This window comes from Melospiza melodia, chromosome 3, assembly GCF_035770615.1.
Source record: "Melospiza melodia melodia isolate bMelMel2 chromosome 3, bMelMel2.pri, whole genome shotgun sequence".
NCBI lineage: Eukaryota > Metazoa > Chordata > Aves > Passeriformes > Passerellidae > Melospiza > Melospiza melodia.
The window spans coordinates 36,738,785-36,758,806 of record NC_086196.1 but is presented as its reverse complement, the minus strand read 5'-3'; the positions used below and the strand labels follow the sequence as shown (position 1 = coordinate 36,758,806).

Sequence of the window (20,022 nt, the reverse complement as noted above, 5' to 3'; positions counted from 1 at the left end):
ATACATGTGAAGAGGTTGTTGCAATGCCGTTAAGCCTCACATAACAAGCTTTTTGGGTTTCAGAAGTTGTTTATAGTGGTGGAACAAATGAGTAGGAGTAGCAGTGGGGTTGGGGAGTTCCAAGCTCTTCTTGAACTGTCAAAGGACATGTGTGGTAATGTCACTGAGTCATGTTGGCCACAGGGGTGGAGGACAGGGGAAAGACTCTTTATCTGCTTCATTGACAAGGGCTTGGATCTTGGTGCTTTCACCAAGTAAAATCATTAAGGTTGGAAAAGACCTCCAAGATTGTTGAATCTAACCTTTGACCAAACAACAGCTTGTCAACTCAACCACAGCACTAAGTGCCATGTCCAGCCATTTCTTGAATATCTCCAGGGGTAGCAAATCCACCACCTCCTTGGGCAGCCCATTCCAGTGCTTAGCCACCCATTCAGGGAAGGAATTCTTTCTAATGTCCAACTTGAACATCCCCAGTGCAGCTTGAGGGTTTTCCTTTTGTTCTGTGGTTGGTTCCCTGGGAGAAGAGACCAATCCTCACCTGCCTACACCCTCCCTTCAGGGAGTTATCGAGCCTCCCTTTCTCCAGGCTATATACCTCCAGCTCTCTTAGCTGCTCTTCACAAGATTTGTGCTCCAGACCCTTTACCAGCTTTGTTGTCCTCCTCTGGACATGCTCCAGCCCCTCAATGATCTTCTTGAACTGAGGGGCCCAGAACTGATCACAGCACTTGAGGCACAGCCTCACCAGTGCCCAGTACCGGGGCACAATCCCTGCCCTGTTCCTGCTGGCCACACCATTGCTGATCTAGGCCAGGATGCCATCGGCCTTCTTGGCCACCTGGGCACAGCTGGCTCATGTTTGGCCAATGCTGACTAGCACCTCCAGGTCTTTTTCTCCTGGGCCACTTTCCAGACACTCTTTCCCATGCCTGTAGCACTGCCTGGGGTTGTCACGACCCGAGGGCAGAACTTAGAACTTGGCCTTGTTGAACCTCATACCACTGGCCTCAGCCCATTGATGCAGCCTGTCCAGATCCCTCTGGAAAGCCTTCATGCTCTCTAACAGATGAACACTCCTGCCTGAGTGTCACCAGGAACTGACTGAGGGTGCACTTGATAGCCTCATCCAGGTTATCAATACAGGTGTTTAACAGGACTGGCCTCAGCACTGAGCCCAGAGTAACTGTGCCTTATGACTGGCCTAAAACTGGATTAACTCCATTCACCACCCCTCTCTGGGCCCAGCCATCCAGCCAGTTTTTAAGCCAGTGAAGAGTGCACTTGTCCAAACCATGGGCTGGCAGTTCCTCTGGAGAATTCTGTGGGAGGCCTTACCAAAGGCTTAAGTCCAGGTGGGCTATATCCAGAGTCTTTCCCTCCTCTGGCATTTGGGACACTTGGTCATAAAACGAGATCAGGCTGCTCAAGCAGGACATGCCTTTCCTACTCTCCTTCTGGCTGGGCCTGATCCCCTGGTTTTCTTGTACTTGCTGTGTTTTTTCATTCAGGTTTATCTGCCCCATGACCTGCCTTTGCACCAAGGTCAGGCTGACAAGCCTGTAGTTCCCTGGATCCTCCTTCAAACCCTTCTTGTATATGAGCATCACATTTGCTGATATCCAGTAATCTGGGACCCCCCTGGTTAACCAGGACTGAGGATGAAAGTTGGAGAGTGGCTGGGCAAGTCCTTCCACAGCCAGTATCCTTGGCTGAATCCTCTCCAGCCCTGCAGACTTGTGTCTAAGTGGCTCCTCTGATCATTATCTACTTCCTCCTGGATTGCAGGCTTTTTGCTCTGCTCTCTGTGTCTGTCTACCACCTCCGGGGCCTGGTTGCCCTGAGGGTAACTGGTCTTTCTGTTAGAGGCTGAGGCAAAGAGGCATTAAGCACCTCAGGCTTTTCATTATTCTTGGTGACAATGTCCCCCTGAGTAAAATAAAGGAGGGATATTTTCTTTGACCCTCCTTATGTTGTTCATGTTTTTCAAAAACCCCTTTTTATTATCTGTCACAGCAGTGGCAGATAATGTGAATTCTAGCTGAGCTTCCTCCTTTCTCTCTGCATGACCTGACATCATCCTTGTATTCTTCCTGAGTTGCCTACCCCTTCTTCCAAAGGTCAATAACTCTCTTTTTTTCACTGAGTTCCTCCAAGAGCTCCCTATTTAGCCAAGGTGCTTTCAGGGGTGCCTAACACCAGTCAGTTCTGGTATAAAAGGAAAATAAATGGTTGCTTGTGGTGATGAGTTTGAAAATTAGAGTTGACAAAACCATAGATACCATAGATATTATTGTCTTCTTCATTTTGTCTTCTTAATATTGTCTTAATTCAAGGATTGCCTTTCTGAGAGCTGCTTAAGCAATCAGTCTTACTACAAAGGAGAACCAGGTGAGATATCCTCAGTGGTGCCTGCATGGGAGGCTTCAGCACCTTTGCACAGAATTGCTGTCATTAGCAATGTAGAAGTGTTGGTAAATGTGTCACAAATTCTCAGGCTTTTATGGTTTTGTTTAGTCAGGGTGCAATCCAGTCCTAACATTGTCACATTTCTCATGTATACTATGGGTTTAACACTGAGCTATTTTCCTTATGCTGTTTGGAGCTTTCCAAGCCTGAGATTTTACCAAGGTGAAATTCCCTGTTAAGGAACATATGAACTTAGGGAAAAAAAAAAAGAAAAAAAAAGTCTTGGTAAAAAAAGAACAATGAGTCCCAAATGTATTTCTTTAAGCCTTGTGCTTAGGTGTTATCATAGGAGCCTATTCAAAATAGGTGGAGATTTTAACCACTAGACCACAGTGACTCAAACGTTTACTAAGATGTATTGCAAAATGCTTTTATTCCCTTCTCTTGCCTTATTATTATGACTACTGAGCATGAAAAATGCAAATAACCTGGGGGAGTGGAGTAAGGGCAGAAATGATAGCTGGGCAGAAAGGATGACTGGAGAGCAGCCTTAGTGTCCTCACTTGTGAAGTTTTTTGCTGGGCCTGGGTTGAATGCTGTGGGGGAGGAAGAGGAAGCAGCAATTGCGAATGCTTTGAAACCTCAGCAGAAAATACTGATGAGAAATGGCAAACATGCAGCTGAGGTTGTTGCTCTTCCTGCAGAATGTGTTGGCATTGCGGTGTGACCTCCTTTGTCCCTCAGAGGTGTGAGCTCAGCAGTCAGCTCAGCCCAGAGGGAATGCCTGTAGGGAAAATGAGGGAGAGAATTTGTTTGGGCAAATTCAGTTAAGCCAAATGAATTTAGATGATGTGCATATACCTAATGGTAGTATAATTTGAAAAGGCACTATTTGATAAACAGACATGCAAACAAAACTTGAACAACCAAAACATAGTATGACAGGTTTTTCTTACCAATGTCTCAAAAATTGACTTTCTGCATGTTATGAATTTTTGACTACTCTGAATTTCAGATGGCTATACCACGGCAGTATTTGAATTTAGGTGTAACTCATACAACTCTATAGTATCATTGAATTCAATGCATTCCTGATGGCTTGTATATAAAGCAATAAAATTTTATTGATGAATTGCTGCTAGATTGTTGACATTAATAACATTAGTCAATGGCTGCATTGACTTTTTATCTATTTATCTTGCAACTGGAATGGGACACCCTTTTTTTGGGCTCTCTATAAGAAAGTAGATGGGCTAGCCTTAGCAATCTTAGAACACAACCCTAGAACTATTTGAAAAAATAGATTTAAAATATGTGAATATAATATGGGCTGTTTTTAAAAGACTTTCAAGCACTTTAAGATATTTTCATTTTCAAGAAATAAAATAGGTTTTTTACTTTTTAATCTTTGCTAAATAACCTTGCAATAGGAATAGAAACAGTTGAGTGAGAATGCAAAAAACGTGCATGTTGATCATAAGGTTTCCTTTTTATTTTTTTTCTTCTCAAGTAAAAAGTTACATCCAACAACTCTCCTACTTTCCTGAATAATTTTTTAAATACCAAATAGTTGGATAAAGGCCTTATCCCTTTTTTTGTGTGTGTGAAAAAATATACTTTAAAAACTTTGCATGACTTGGCAGAACAATTGAAATATATGAATAAAGGAGAAGGATGTTTTTCATGGTAAGAGAAGATGACTTCTAAAAGATCCTATTTTTTAAAATTGCATAGTCTTAGTTCATTATCATATTCCCATCAGTGATATTTTATGGCTGGATTTAACAGAGAATTTTACACATGTGTGCAAGTCACTGATTGCCCTAAATCTGTCTTTGTGTTCATACATATCCTACTTTTTGAAAATACATGTGTCTATCTTCTTCTGGGAAGACATTTTAATATTTTCTCAGCAGGTTTTTGGGTGATTTGCTGGTCACAAGGAGGTTTGGAACTAACAAAGAACGGCAGGCTCATTGCACCACCCAAGCGGGCAGCCTCAGTCCAACCTCCAGCTCCCTGCAGGCTCAAACCCTCAGGGCTTGATCCCATCAGGGCTTGGAAACTTCCAAGGACAGAGCCTGCACAGCTTAGGGAAGGAAGGGGTTTTTTTAATTCTGTCTGTACATCTCCTCTTTCAACTTCTGCTTCTTGTGTCTCTGCCTTTTACTGTGTACCACCAGGAAGAGCCCATCTCCATAGTCTTGCTGATTGCCTCATAAGGGTGGAGGGCTGCTGGTAGTGGGCCCCAGGAGCTGTCCCTGCTCCAAGCTGGAAGTGTCACAGTCCCTCAGCTTTGCACAGAGCCAATCATCCAGCTCCAACCATCTCGGTGTCCCCTGCTGAGCTTGTTTGTTTGTCACCATCTCTGCCATGGCGGGGTGTGTGCCCCAATCTGGATACAGCGTTTAGATGTGGTTCAAACCAAGCAGAGGGGTGTAATCATGTCCTTCAATCTCCTGGCTGTGCTTCCATCCCTACAGCCTGCTGGGCATCCTGCAAGCCCACCACATTCCCAGTGCATCTGGAACACCCAGTTTCTGTCACTGGGTTAGTGATGAAAGTGTCCATTCAACACTTGCAATGGGAAGGTGTTGCAGGCTCTCTGGCAGGCATTTAAAACATATACAGACACAACAAGCAGCAGTAGTGCCAACGTGACTAGAACTGCTGAGGGCTTTTTATCAAAGATGAAAGGAAAGCAGTGGCATAAGTTTCTGCAATAAATGATTTTGAAGCAAAGAGTAGGATTTAGGATTCTGTACAGATGCTAAAGTCCTTGTTTAGTATAGTGCTGCAATAAAACCAGTGTCTAATGCTTAACTTTGGCAACTGTTTGTTTTCAAGGTGTTTAAGCAGTTTTATGGCCAATTAAAGGTGTTTCTCTTTTCTGATAATCCTGTCCTTACAAAGGCAGCTCAAATGCTTCCTGCTTGTGAAGCAGTTTATCTGGGGAACTCCAAACACTTAAGAGGAATTAATTACTAAATTTTCCTAAAATTTCTCCAATGCGGGTAATTATTGTGTACCTCCTTTAAAAGTGTGAAGGTAAAGCTGTGGAAGAAGGGGGTTCAAGGTCTGGCGGTAAGTCAGTGCCAGAATCAGGCCTGGAGCTTCTGAGTACTGATTCCCTGCTTAAATGCTTTCAGATTCATGTTGTCTTCAGCACTTTATTTTTGAAATCTCACACTGGGATTTAGCCAAGTGGTAAAGGCAAATATACAGTTGATTTCCTTCCCTTTGATTTTGCCAATAATGTTCCCACAACGGGGACTTAATCTGGGGTAGAGAGGAGGTGATGTGTGTGAACCCCCACCGTTCTCTCAACACGGGAGCATTCAAAGACTGGTTAATGCTCTCTGTTTCAAATTCACTTCATTAACTGAAACAAGGTAAAATAGAAAAAAAAGCTCACAGAGGAAACTGGAACTTTACTGCTTAGAAGGAAAACTTTATGGTTGTGCAAATCAGTAGCTTGCAATCGTAAGTGTTAAGTGCTGATAACACCTGGTTTGCCTGTAACAGGTGCATTTGGCAAATATGAATCATATTGGTTGAGAGAGTCTCATCTCTTCTCACTTGTGGTCTCTACAGCCTGTGACAGAGGTGTTACAACCAGTAGGTTTGTTGGTGTGTGATAAGTTTCAGCAGATTTCCCATACCTCCTGGTACATTCACTGGTTACTCGGTCGTCTCAGTAGGCAAAGGAAAGTTCAGATGATAAATTGCTTTCCTGTCTGGTAAGGAACACATACTCATGAAGCATTTTGAATAAAAAATGCAGTGTCTAATGGGATTTTATTGCAAATATACTGCAAATATGGGGACTTCCCCCCCCCCCCCCTTTTCTGTGGCAACATTTGTTAAGCTCAAGGAAAAAATACAGATCCCGTATCTTGAATTTTTAACTACACAAATATGTTTATACTGTGCCATTCCCAACTCCAGTGAAATCTGCCAGGAGCACAATGGAAAAGTAGTTTGACCTGCCTGCTTTCACCAAGTGTCACTCATCTCTGAACTGCCCTCATACTCATATGTGCCCTGGTACATTTGATTCTGATTTTTCTGCTTACAACAATCCTTTATTTCCTCAACGACAGCTTGCCAGAGAAACAGGAATTGGAAATTCCTAAATATTTTTTGTTCCTCTCTGCAAGTTTTCCTGTGTCCTTGTAGCCATGTTGGCAGGAAGTCCCTTCAGAACATCATTTTTCTGCTCCAGTCCTCCATAACTATCTGTGTGCAAACCTAGTGATTTCTATAGTATTTGCACAACTATATAGATGTTTTCTTTTAACTCTGAATCACTTATCCTACTGCAATCTTTATTCCTGTGTTGTAATCTCAAAAGTTAGTGACAGTATCTGACTCTGCCACTGCTGTGGCCAGAAGAAGCTAGTAAAACAAAGAGAATAATGTTTTTATGCTGTGAAATCTGACATGAATATTTTGACCTAATATTTCTGGAAACTACTTAGTTTACTGCTCTCTACACACATTAAATCACTATTTGCCCTGTTTCAGAGAGTAATATTTTCAAGTCTGTACCAAAGGGCCCAATACTGTGCTTGAATCCTCCTCCTTCTCTTCATTTTATCACCTTTCATTGTTTGTTCCTTCCCTTTTTGTTCTACATGACTGAGAAAGAGATGTGTTTTCCCTATAAAAATCATAATCTAAACTATTTATGTTAAATTCGTTATCAGTCAAGCCACATTACAATGCATTGTTTGTATTAAAATAACTGTTTGTATTAAAATCCATCTTCCTACAAGAGCTTTCTTCTCCCCTGGCAATTCTTGACCATTCTTTTCACTCTTTTCTCTTTAGTCTTACAGATTCTTTCTAGTGTGTGTTGGTGATGGCTATGTTATGTAATATTCCACACAAAACTGCCATTGATCCAAAGAAGAGCAATCCTAAATCCGTTCTATTATTCACCATTCCCTTCCTCATGTGTCAAATGATTTTGTTCTGCTTCTGACCACAGCTGAACATTAAGCATGAACTGCCCTTGAACATCTTGCACAACTCCACTTTTTAAGCTCATTTGCAGCAACAGAGCTATTAAGTAAATCGGTTGAGTACTTTCCCCTTCAAATGTTATTAATGGAAATGTAGCTACAAAGATGCATCTGCTTACTCTTGTCTTACCTTATGTCTTGAAATGGTGCATTGGAGAGAAGACTTTACAGACATTGCCTTAGCTGTGGATTAGAAAAGTGGAAAATTACTCTCTTGGTAAAGAGGGAAAAAAGAAAAGGGAAAGCAACATATAATAAGTTCATTAGTATATTTTGAAGGATATGTGAGTGCTTTTCAATGCTGGTGCAAAGTAACATATGAATGCAACACAAATACCAGTCAATGAAATGTGATGCACGGGGTTAACATGGTCCAAAGTTAAAAACTAAACTGAGAATGAAAAAGTTAAAAACAAACAAACAAACAAAAAGTGTGCAGCCACAATGGAAACTTTTTTTAGATTCAAGGGTGATGTCTCTCTCAGCTGGAAGTGGTTGAGGATGTGGCAGATCTCTCCTGCCTGCGCTAGCGCAAGCTCTGAAATGGATGGACTATGAATGCATTGTGCTGGCATGTCCTCCTTCCACAAAAGATTCATCTTTGCAGCAAAATATCTTCTTTTGGATGTGCTGATGCATGTTGCTCTATGTGAACAAAGCTTTCAAGTAACTCCCTGTAGACTGATGTGAGTCATCTGTTTTTTATGTTCCTACACTTCTGCCAAAACTACTAGAAAGCCCTATAATTATAACTGGCGTTCGTGGCACCAGCAAGACCCAAATTAATTTTTTTTTTGGATGTCCTACAGGTGGCACTGTAATTTCAGTGTCATGAATAGTAAAGATGGAGATCTCTGTGTATCTACTTTACCTGACTCTGGATCCTGGAATTTTGCTGTGACAGGGAATGAGATCTGACAAAATGCAGGGGAATCCCTAAGCAGCAGCATCCCTCCATCCTGCTTTGAGGAAACTGGTCTGTAATATTCCAGGAAGTTAAAAAAGAAAATATAATTTCAAAGTATGTGATGGCCTGCTTTATTTTTAGCAATGCCTATCTCTTTGAAGAAGGATGAAATTTAATAGAGTTATGCTCTGTCTTCATAGGCTAATGTGATATGTGAAATAAGACCTGTGTAGATAGAGCAATGAAAAGTTACTTGGATATTTGTGCTAGATGTTTATTCGTTCTTGAAGTCCACATACCTTTGGGTAAAACTGTTGAATACATAAGCCAGAAAAGTACCCAAAAATACAAGGTTCTGAATTTTCATTTCCTTTTTCCCACAAGCCTAGTGAATATGAAACTTACGGAGGCATCTGTCTCCTATTTTTAACAGGGTTGTTAATTTTAGCTTACCACTCTGTTGGTTAATTGAAAAGGAAATGTGGTAACTAAAGATGGTTGATTTGAAACTATTAGATCCATGTGCTTGTCTGCAGATCTTGCTGTCATCCCTGCTTGGATGGGGTTTCTTTCCTGGGACACACCTTGCAGATGACCCAGAAAAACCAAACAGACAGCACTTCGTGTCCCGTCTTTCCTTTTGTCCCAAGGGCTCCCTGCCCTTGGTGTGGCTGGGTTGAGGCTCCACCACACCTTGGGGTTCAGGACTGAACACTGGGGCCCTGAGGAGACTGGGACTGGAGAGGTTCTCTGAGGAATGTGTTAGCAAGAGAGGCTGTGCTGAGCCTTTGAGAGTGCCATTTGTCATGGGGACTATTGCATAATTTCTTCTGTTTCCCACAAGACTCTACTCAGGAATGCATGAGAGTACAAAAATTTTTCAAACCAATTTTCATTTGGGAAACAAACAAAATAATATTAAAAATTAGCTATCTGGGAATATTTCTGGTATTTTATTTGCATCTCCTATCCCATTTCCACGTCTGGGTTCTAACATTAACACTTCTGGCAGGCAAGGCATTTAGCAATTGCTTTGATGTCTGACTTGTGGTTTGTGTAGTCATGGCTTGTAAAAGACACATGAGTTTCCTCTTGGGCAATTTCAGCATTGCAACTGATTTCTGTAAGAGTTTCCTCTCTGCTTTGCAAGGTGTATGGAGCTGACAGGACAAGCGTGGTTATTCGTCAGAATTCCTTGCTGGTAAGGTTATGGTTAATTTTTTTTTCTTGCTTAAGTGACAAATGTTAGTCATTTCTGTCTTGTCACATCTGCTTTCTTTTTCTTTTTTAAAGACAGTATAGTTTTAGCTGATAAGAAACAATGTTCACTTGGTACAATAAAGGAAGTTTATAGCAGCATGTAGCTGCCTGTTTTTAAAGGCCCGTGTAAAAGATCTCATGTTCTCCCATCCTCCTCTCTACTTTGGTTCAAAATGCAAATGGATCATTAAAAAATAATGAAATAATTAGAAAAAATATTTGTTGAGTGAGGACAAGATGTATATGAATTACTCTCTTCTAGACAAGTTTAATTCAGTTAAGTTATAAGATCCATCAAAGGACACGGTGACAATCTATTCATAGCTGTTCATGTAAATTTGATATTTGTGAAGACAAATGTGTAATATGGAAATTGAAGCAATTCCCTTATTGATTTTGGGTTCCTAGAGAAAAACATGCAGATATAGTATTGTGTGAAGAGAATTTAGAGTGCAATATGGGAGTAGATTTTATTGTGCTGTGGGGACAGCACTGAGCAGAATTATTTCTGTTTTCAATGTGAAAAGAATTTTAGTGTCCATTAGTTTTAATGTTTCTCTCATACAAACTAAATTGAATGAGTAAAGACATGGCTAAAGCACTGTGTGAATGGGCTTACCCATACAAAAGGACAGCTGGAATTAGAATCTCCTGTCCTTTGTGCTGAAACAGAAAACCCAAACCCCTGTCTTTATTTCTGGATTCGAGTTTTCCTCAACAAAATGTGCCTCTGGAGAAAGTGGAGGTTAGCATCCAGTCTAATTATTCACTTACCTACTTTTTCAACAAGTTCTTTTTGAAGTGTAGGGCTCAGTAGTACTAATTGGGTTTCTTGGATGGTTTATTATGCCCATGCAGGAACTGCAGTTCAGTTTGGCAGGATTTTCCCATCTGCCAGCTATGCCAATATTCAATGGTATATGACAATTCAAAAAGGAGAGAGAAATTGTTTTGTGACTTCTTATGGTATGGCCTTTCTGTACCCTCCCCGGTGGTGAAACTCTCTAGATGCAAGAACTACCTCTGTGGAGAGGAGATTCCCCCAGTGCCCCTCTCTTGGTGCTGGCTCTGGTGGCAGAGTCATGCTGCCTCCCTGCAGTCCCTTTTCCATCACAGGGTGGTGGAAGGCTCTGTTTCACCTTATAAATGGCTAGAGCTATTCATGCCAGGCTGCTAATGTTCATGTGAACTTTGGGTTCCAGCTGTTTGCTACTTGTCCCCATGCATGCTGGGAGACCTGATTTCTTGCAGGGCAGTCGAGTTCCCAGTACACAACATTTGCTTTTCACCTCTGTGAGTGTATTTCCTTGTAGGTGCAGCAGCTGGGTGCTGCCTGCTCAGCATGGCAGGCTCCCCACCAGCCCTGTGCCAGGTGGTGGAGGAAAGCATCAAGCCAATACAGGCTGAAGGGCTTCCTCATTTTTTAAGATTCTCTGTTTTGTCCTTATTGATTTCAGATGTTTCCCCTTGCCCCACAAATCCATCCCTTTCACATTTCCCCATGATCTCCCTACAGTAGTACTGGTTTGGTTGTGGATTAGTGGGACAAGGTCTGCTGTGGATAAAGACACAGCTGCAGGGCACTGTACAGACAAGAGAATTGTGCACTCACTTGATTAAATGGCATGGATTTGCAGCCTGCTCTCACCAGCTTGTCGTGGGGGGATCCTCAGAGATTCTCAGTCGTTGTTGGATCCTGTGGTAGGAGCAGTAACCAAGGAAAGGGCTGTCACTGCATGACATGCTGAATAGTTTCACTGTTTTGTGCACAGAACTCTCTCCAAGGAGTCACTCAACCCCTTGTTAACTCATGGGGCTGTTTACAGACCAGTGTAGCTAGTACTGGTTTCATGTCTAGAGAAGGTGTTCTTCCTGATGTGTCATTTAATGCTGATAAAATCATACTGAGTGTTGCACCATCACCAGACAGGCAGATGGGCACAGAGGTAATGTTGCATGTGAAACTATCCCTATTACCCCTTTCTGCATCTCAGTTCCTTCTTGCCTGAAGGAGAGCCATGTTTTTTCTCTTAAGAATTTCTCTGGAAAGCAGTATATGCAGTTACAGACACAGCTCATCAAAGTGTGTGCACTGCGTTTATGCCTTAGCGACATGCCTTTCTAAAAATATTTCCCTTCTGCAGCCTCCTCTACTCTTTAATTGCTCACTTCTCTTTCCTATCATCAAGTTACAGTCTGGCTGTCCTCCAGTGTCTGTTTCTTTTGCTTTTGCTATGGGGCATCTCTGGCATAAATCTTGTGAATAGGCTGTGTCTGTCCTCCTCCAGCTCTATCTCCTGCCTCTGGCTTAGCTGAGTCATGCTTTCCCTATGCTTGTGCTTTCAGTTGTCCTTTCTCTCCAAACAGCTCATGTGGGTTGCTTCTAGGGGGGAAGGTAAAAAATCAACCTAATGACATGGCCTTGACTCACCTTCCACTTCTTTAACTGCTTCTTTGGCAGATATGGCTTCCTCATCAGGGCAGAGCTCATCTTCCTTTGGCTTCTCTACCTTGTTTTTCTCCAAAACGTGCTCTAGTCTTTCTCTCTTTCCCAGCTAGTATGTTCTTATTTCTTCTATTGACTACAATCAATGAACGAAATCCTGTTCACTCTGCCTTCATTTTATCATGGCAATTACCTTCAATTTTATCTGAAAATCTCTTCTTAAAACCTTCCACCCATGATTCTATCTGCCAATGGTTCTCCATCTGTTTTCTGAAAACCTGTGCAAAATGGCTTTCAGAAGGTCCTGATATACCTCAATGTGCTGTTTATGATCTAATCTCTACTCTACTCTGATCCATTCCTCTCCACATTTTGCCCAAGTGATTTTATTCACAAACATCCTCCTGTGAAGGACAGATCTAATCCTAAACACAGAGTTTATTTTTTGTCTGTTTGGGTTTATTTTTTTTTTTACCAAATGTAGTGTTTGGCCTGTCTCTCTGGTATGTCATGGCTCAGCCTCTAGTTGAATCCAGGCAGCGTGATCAACTTCTACCTTTCCCAAGTCATACTTGCTCATTGCTGGCAATGATATCATACTGATAATGCTATCATAGTCTAAGGACTTCCTTTAGTTCTTTGTTCTTGTTTCTAAGCTATTGTTTAAATTTCACATATACTTTTAAATGCCTTCACTCTCCATACACAGAAATAAACTCTTATCCAAGTGTCATTATCTATTATCATTTTTACTGAAATCTCCTATTATCTGGCCTTGACAAAAGTAATTTCATCGCCTCATATCAGTTCAGAAACTCACTGCAAGGATAATTTTTCTACTCCGGTTCATTGATGAATCTCCTATCTAATTTATTTATACTTCTGAGCAGCATTAAACATACTGAGCCTGAATTCTCATTTTGAACTCCCAGGACTTCTCTCTTAGTTTTACAAGCATTTGAATGTATATAATCTCATTATTTTTCAAAACCCTTGCTCTGGTGCTAACACAAACCTTCGACATTCCCTGTCCTCAGGCTTACTGAGACCCAAAATATGATCCTGGTGGTTGTTGTCCCACTGTTATCTTGGAGTCTGTCTGATTCTTGCCTACATCCTCCTGCTGTATCGTGTCTTGAGCCTGCCAAGAGAGCTGTCTTTTCTTCCCTGTTCCTACAGTGCACCTGGTCCATTGTAATGGAGGCAAGCATACTGCAATCCCTCTTGCTAACACTTCAGAGAAGTTTCTTCAAAAATATTTTGTGTGTTGATGCTGTGAATCACTTGACATATTTCTCAGCTTTTTTACATTGTGTAGCTGTTTCGTTATCCTTGTTCCTTCTTGCAAGGTCTCAAGAGAGCTCTCATGCTCTTATTCCATGGTGCATCCAAGTCTACCAGGATCTTCTGGGAGCAGCTTCTGGGTACAAGCACCATCAAAATACCATACCAGCTGAGTCATATTAATTGTGCTTATTTTCTCTTAATCTAAAGCAAAAACAACTGCTAGGCAATTCAGTTTGCCTTAAAGCTCCTTCGTAGTTAATGTGTCTCAGCTAATACACAGTAATTTGCTTATTGTCTGAGCTTTCTGCAGCTCCCTCTAATAGTCTGTAAATGATTTGTGTGGATCTCACAAAGTGCAAGGAGAAAGGAGAGGATGTCAAATTGCCAATTTTTCTCAGAAAGCAACAGTGTGAAGATGCTTGTATTTAGTAAGATGCAGCATTTCCCAAATTGGTTGTTTAACATCTTTACAGATATGAGAAAAATAAGAATTTTGGGAGGGAAGGGAAGGGAGCTGAAATGGAGAACCAGAAATTATCACTACTTATTTATTTTTTTACTAGGAATTTAGTTCACTGATTTTTCTTTTCCAGTTGTGGTTTTTATATTGTGTCTCTGCCTGGGGTCTTGTGGGTTTTGCCCAAGTGCTACCAGCACACTTGAAGCAATGCTAAGATGAAGATTGAATCTGTATTCCAAATTGCTATGTAGCACAAACCATTGCAGGGGTAAGCAAGACCCTCCAGCAGTTTTCTGTGTTCTGGATGTGCTGTCTGTACCTGGCATACACTTCACTTCCAAATGAAGAACAAATGAAATGCAAAGATGCATTGTGAAGATAAAATCCTAGAAACACAGTGAATCAGAGCAATTTAACTGTGGTCTTGGGTTTCCAACTCACAGAAAAGACTTGGTCTTGTACTGATTAATTGCTGAGTTCATAGGGCTTTTTCCAGTTCCTCCACTTCAGTGATTTCTGATCAGATAGACTTCCAGGTGGTTGTTGTCTTCTGGCCTGTTTTTCTCCTGATGGAAACCTTGGTACAGCTTCAGAGACAGCTGCTCAGCTGTGGAGATATGTTGCTCCTAATTTTGGGTCATAATATGACTTTATACCATGTCAGGTGATATTATGTTTGGGTCCTACACTGCTGCCTGTGGATGTGCAAGGACAGTGGGTGCTCAGTTGGAGTCCACAGCTTTCCTCTTCTGCTGCTTCCTCTTCTTTTGCTTTTAAGGACGTGACAAAGCAGGAACATATTTGTTGCACATGCAGCACATTATGAAATGTGCTGAAAACTTGACTGACATCCAGTTTGAACAGCTGTTCAGCCTCCTGACCTGACTCTGTGGAGTTTCAGCCTTGGCTACCTTGAATTCAACCTTTTCAGCATTCTTTCATCCTGTTCCTGTGGCCAGATCTTCTTTTCCTGCTAAGAACTGGGGCTTAAATTCTGGAGTAGCAAACATTTAATAAAGAAACAACACAAGCATATTGAAAGTGAGTCCTCTGAAATGGTTTGGAATAGCTTGCATTTTTTTCTTCCTCATTAATCTCAATAAATCACAGACTGTTGGTGAAAAGTCTGTCTAATTTATGAGAAGTAAGTTTCTTGTGCCAGCCTTCTTATGAATTTGGATGAATTTTATATTATTACTTAATTGTACATAAGTTATATAATTGAAATTTAAGGACAGTAATATAATTTGAAAAATAAGTATTTTCAATCACAACATATTTAACTTTAGAAATCATATTGTTATTGGTATAAATTAGAGCTCTGCTGCAGTGGGAAATAACAAATGTGGAGTTGCTTTTCTTCAAGCATTTACCTCTCATTCATTACTTTTACTACCATGAGGGCTCTGTTGCCAATGAGAGGAAAAACTGAAGTAAGAAGTTAAAATAATTTATTTAAAGGGGATCATAGAAATAAGAGTAACTGTTGAGGCTGCAGTTACTGTGAGATGTACAAATAGGTGATAATACTAATTTTATATTGTCTTAATTATTATTATTCATGACTGAGAAGTCAATAATTTATTTTGACTATTTGCCTTTCCTCTATAAAGCTTCAAAATATGCATATAATAAGAATTATGAAAAAATTGGGGTGCTCTATATTGAAATATACTCTTTTAAATATAAAAAACCATAAAGAACTGGGAACATTTTAGAAAAAAAAAACAGAGAAGACAGGAAGTATCTCCTTAGAAGAAAAATAAGACACACAGATTAACTTGGTGTAGACTGTTGTGAGAACAATAGGAATCTATAACATATGTACAAAAGTTTGGTGAAATACAGATTATGACATAAAATCCAGACATTCTGGGAAAACTTTGAAATTCTTTCTGTGAAAGATGTTCAGTTTTTAGTTCTATGTAAGTAATTTTAACATATGAGTTTCCTCTTTAGAAAAAGGCTCACTGTTTTAATTTCAGATTTCACTACAGTGAGGGCAACACTACAGGAAAGGAGTACAGAAAAGTGTTCATTTCTTTAAGATTCAACAAGTGCCTGATGTAGCCAGATCTGCATTTACAGGAGCAGCAAATAGTTATCTCTAATGATTTATTTCTTTGTGCAGATGTTCTGGCAAAGGCTATGGTGTTTAAGAAACAAGAATCAGTAAATCCTGAATGCCTACAGGCACTGAAGACTGAAGAAAAGTATAGAAAAGTACTGCAGTGATCATTTGCATGCAGCCATCATTTGCAACCTGTCATAGGGTTTTTTTTAAAGTTTATTGCTGTTCTCAGGGCCAACCAGCTTGTTATGCTACCCACCTTAGAAAAGACCCCCTTTTCACACTGGTGAGTGTCTGTATTCTAGCAGATGTTACTTACTGTGCCCTTTTTGTGTGGTGAGGAGGCTTTTTTCTCTTCCTTATAGAAAATGTAAGTCACAGTAAACATGGCTGGTAGCAACTGAAGATGAGAATTAATCTGTTTAAAAGAAACACAAATCTACTGCTGAAACAGTCTAGAAGCAGGCAAGCTACTTGATAATTAAACTGGATTTCAAGGAAAAATGTTTCTAAGAGTACCTTCTTATCATATCTTTGAGCTTTAATCCTAGAGATGATTTTTCCTGCCTCTCAGCAGTCCATATCTGGTCTAACTCAGACATGCTGAGAACAGCATTTGGCTCCCAGTTGCCTGCCCAGATCATTGGCCTGCCTGTCCTAGACCTTGGAGAAATCCTATGCTGTGTATTAGTACATGGATGTCGAATGGAGGAATGGGTTCTGGCTAAATGTCTCTGGAGAAGTTGTGATGTCAGCAGACCAGTTTTTCCATTCTCTTATTCCTAGGGAAATGCCTTTCAGCCAAAGGAAAAAGGAGGCCACTTGCAAATCTGTATGGCTCAGCAGATGGCATTGTGAGCAGAAGCAGTTCCACCCTCCTTTGGTGAAACTTGCCAGGGCAGTTTATCCTTGCTCTGCCTCTCCCCACTGGGATTGCCTTATTGCAGAGGTGATGTTTGAGTGCAGCACATGTATTTGCTGTGCTCTGATGTGTGGGAGGAAGATAAACTCTTCATTGCTCCTGATCTCTTAATGAAGAACCAGACAGGACTCTCGAGACTTCAGTTTCCTGAGAACTTTATGAATGTGGAGTGGAATTCTTTGATGGAAGAAGCAAAAGATATTTCTTACCTATTTCATCCTCATCATCATCAACATAATGATTTTGCTTTGATTTTTAAAATCTTTTCTCTTGAGATTTCCCTGGAAGTGTGAATGCCGGCCTTTTGTATAGTGCTGTTGATACAACAAATGTTTCCTTGGTGGAAGAAACAAGACTTGCCTCTAAGCTTCAGAGAGTGCAAAGAGTAACTATTTTTGCTGGCCTCTTGCTCTCAAATGCAGGAGTTGAAAGCCTGTTCCTGCAATTTTTACCTTCCAATGGATGTATAAACCTCCTGCAATGCCTGACAGTAAAGGTTATTCAGAACTGCCTTCCAGTGAGGATGTCTCAGCTTCTTGTCTCTGCAATAATCCAAATTTGCAAGCAGAGCAACAGTTCTGAACCTCTGTTCTAGGGTGAGTCATGCCCTTGTTCTCTCTTTATTGTACTGGACCTTGCAGTGTTCCCTCAAAACTGTCTTTGCTGAACAGCTGATCAGAAAAAATAGAGGAGGGGATTATGGTCCCTCTCTCCTCACCTGTATCTTTTCACAAGGGACTTGCTTTTCGAGAAACACCTTAGATTCTTGTCTCAGGAGGATCTATAGGCTTTTTACTTTTTTCCCCTTCCTCCCTTCTGTGTTTCATCTTCTGGACTAGCAAAAACCTTTATATCTTTGGAGGAGAGCAGAACCTCAGGGAAGTTCCTATTTATCCCTGGAGTGTTTCCTTACCCTTTCAGTGCACTAACTCTTCATCCAGTTTTGCGGAGAGCTTAACTTTGCCCGCTTTCATTGCCTGCCACAGCAAAAACAAAAAGCCAGCTAGGAGGCAGTAGGAATTGAAGCATTGCACTCAACATTTTTGCAAACTCTTCCTTGGCCTTCAAGCATAGCGGCACTAGGAGTTCAACACTACAAGGAATGTGGGGCAGGCACACTTCATTAAGCATGCCATTTTGTTTTCTCATTTCAGTCTGTGAGGCCATAGAGGCAGCTGGAGCATGTCTTCCTTTTGCTGAACTTCCTCTTTCTCTCCCGCCCCTCTTCTCCTGAAGGCAGAGAGCACTGACTCCTGCAACTGCTTGCTCGGAGCTGTCAGCACATATAACCTGCTGCCCCGGGGCTTCCCAGCTGGGCTGACAGCACCTGGCCATGATCCAAGCAGGGCCATGTCTCCAGACCCTTTCTGTCTCCAACACGGGAGCAGTGAACTTTGTTCCAGTTTTTCCTGGCCTTCTCCCAAACAGAGTCAGAAGTCATCTTTTTGAATTGCTTTCACATGAGGGGATGGAGTAGTTCCAAATGCACTTGAAAACAATGTTATAACCAATGGTATTATAAAATATAAATATATTAGATACGAAAAATGCAGTTTCTTGCTGCTAAGCCTGTGAAAACAGACCTTTGGTCTTTTCAAAGTGTAACACTTATTCAAAAGGTTCAAGTTGTCCATTGTGGCCAAAGTCAAATGTATACTCTAAAAATTATGTTTTCTGACTCTATTTTCATAGACTTGCTCTTTCTGATGCCAATGGTGAATCTGTAGTTTCATCTGCAATTAGAAACATGAGGTCATGGGGAGCAAAGTAGGTGGGGCAATCTTATCCAGGATGGAAATGGGTCCATGAACTTTTCTGAAAAATACCTTAGTGTCTATTTGTTGTTGCCCCAAGGCAAAGTGCCACCTTAATATCCATCTTCCCTGGTGAGCCTGTATGTGAGAGAAAATCTGCAGGCCAAGAAACTCCTTGTACAAGTTAGACAATCAATTTAGATAGCTGATTAACCAGTCAAATACCTGACTAGATCTGACTAATTAGTGGTTAATGGTAAGGTTCTGTCAGATTAAATTCATCTCTAGTAAGCCTAAAGACATTTAAGAGTTTGCAATCACTGTGATAATTTTCCCCCTGCATTGTTGCAAGAACCCCAGTTAGAGGTAAGGTGATAATTTAGGACTATTATGTAAGGCAGTCTCCTTGCCACAGGACAGTGCTTCAAGCACTGCTGTAAATTGGGGCAATGTTATTCCTAATGTCTGGTGAAATATGTGATTAAGTAATCATTGATTTTTGGAGGGGAAACTTTGTGCCACTCTCACTAGTTTCATATCACCTGTCAATTCATTGCCCACTGAAGCACAGATTGTTGCAGGCAGCCAGACGAGCAGAAAACAAGCACAGGGGTTAGAGCTGGTGACCAGCGTGAGAAATGTAAACAGAAGGCTCAGAGCTTATTTTCCAGGTTGTCCACAGCCCTGGCTTGGTGCTTGGTAAAACAGAAATTTACTTTTGGAGTAGTCTGTGTCAATGCCACCTGAACAGGAGCTTAGCTATGCACATTTTGGGTGCTTCTGTGACACAAATAGTCTGAGTCATGTTGCATATATCAAATATTTTGCTCAGAAGCAGGAAGGCATATGTCCACTCTGAATGTCATCTGAGTGATGCCTGGAAGGCATGTCTGGCAGGCTTATGCCCTAATCATTGCAGATTGACATACTCACTGTAGCTTGTAATTGGCAAGAGACAGCATAAGGCCTTGTGGATTTTGATTTTCCCAAGAGGAATATTACTAATGAATTAAGATTGATTTTTGCAATTAGAGTCATTGGAACCTCAGTATTCTTTTCATTTTTTTTTTCTTTTCCCCCACGCTTTCAAGTTAAATTTGATCTTTATAGATATTTCTATATATTTTAGGAGAGATGATGAGTCAAATAGACTACCTCTACCTATTATTGCAAGATATTTCTGATAAGACACCTGTCACATTTCCATGTTTGTTGCATCAGCTTATTGCTCACATACCTACTTGTTCATTACTATTCTTGAAAAAGCAAAGATGAAGTGAGACTAATAAAACTATGCACACACATACCTAATGTTCAGTTGTTCAACCAAAATTTAAAAAGCCCTCAAGAACTTGATTTGGAGATCTTTTAACTGAAACCACATTTGGCATTGTATTCAATTCATACTGAAATAAAATCAAGTGGTTCAGATAACTCCTAGAAAAGCCAAAGAAATATAGTTATGGTTTACAAACTGAT

At 40.8% G+C, this 20,022-nt stretch overlaps 1 protein-coding gene across 2 annotated transcripts in view; it reads left to right on the top strand.

Annotated features, from left to right (window-relative positions):
• The window catches only part of IPCEF1 (interaction protein for cytohesin exchange factors 1), an 88,675-nt gene that overhangs the window by 20,710 nt on the left and 47,943 nt on the right, over positions 1-20,022 (top strand). The window contains exon 1 of one of the 2 annotated variants that reach the window (XM_063151325.1): positions 9,494-9,544. The exons of the other annotated variant lie outside the window; for it this stretch is intronic. The gene's annotated coding sequence lies outside the window, so the exon portion shown is untranslated. Of the gene's footprint in view, positions 1-9,493; positions 9,545-20,022 lie in introns of those variants that run through there. 2 annotated transcript variants of the gene reach the window in all.